The sequence below is a fragment of the Tupaia chinensis genome, unplaced genomic scaffold (genome assembly GCF_000334495.1).
Source record: "Tupaia chinensis unplaced genomic scaffold, TupChi_1.0 Scaffold130241_1, whole genome shotgun sequence".
NCBI classification, from domain to species: Eukaryota; Metazoa; Chordata; class Mammalia; order Scandentia; family Tupaiidae; genus Tupaia; species Tupaia belangeri.
Window position 1 is genome coordinate 1 of NW_006190525.1, and position 695 is coordinate 695.

Genomic DNA, 695 nt, shown 5'->3' on the forward strand with positions numbered 1-695 from the left:
CCATTACACTAACTGCTGGTCCCATCACTGGTTTAATTTCTTTGGAAGAAGATGCTCTCAAGGATATGTTTGGCATCTTGTTGGACCATTGGTAGTTTACTGATCACTCCAAGATGATTACCACACTTTCCAACATAGAATTCTGTCTCTTCAGTACGTTCAGATTGGTAATCCGAGCAAACTGAGCCTGTTCAAAGGAGAATATCTCATTTAAACCAAACAGCTCCAGAGGAGGAGATGATAATTCCCTGATACTAGGAGAGAAAACAACAGGTTGAAGGGCTGGAAGCAGTATCTTAAACTGAGGTTGGATAGCCTGGAGTGGTTTATGCGTCTCTTTTAGCTCATGGGTCTTAATGACCTTGAGAAGAAAGGTTGTATCCAGCTGGTAAATAGACAGGTCAAAGAGGTAATGAAGTCCTGCAGGCTCTCATCTCCTTCCTGGAGACACTCTAGACACTGCTGACAGGTGGCTATGTCTAGAAGCATCATGAGTCTGAAATCTCTGGGTCTTCAGCCTCAATCAAGTCTGAGTAGAGGTCTCCTGTCATGAGCCAGTGGAAAACAACATTCATGATTTTGTTTTCTTCTCTATCCAAATATTGTACTGAATCATGACATAAACCAAAAACTGCCAGATTTCCACCTCAGTTCAAGTGAGAGAAAGCCACAGGAGTCTATAGTACATATATATA

The 695-nt window shown here is 41.9% G+C and overlaps 1 pseudogene; it reads right to left on the bottom strand.

Annotated features, from left to right (window-relative positions):
* Window positions 1-32: 32 nt before the first annotated feature.
* On the bottom strand, window positions 33-646 carry LOC114010114 (intraflagellar transport protein 52 homolog pseudogene; annotated as a pseudogene).
* Window positions 647-695: the final 49 nt, after the last annotated feature.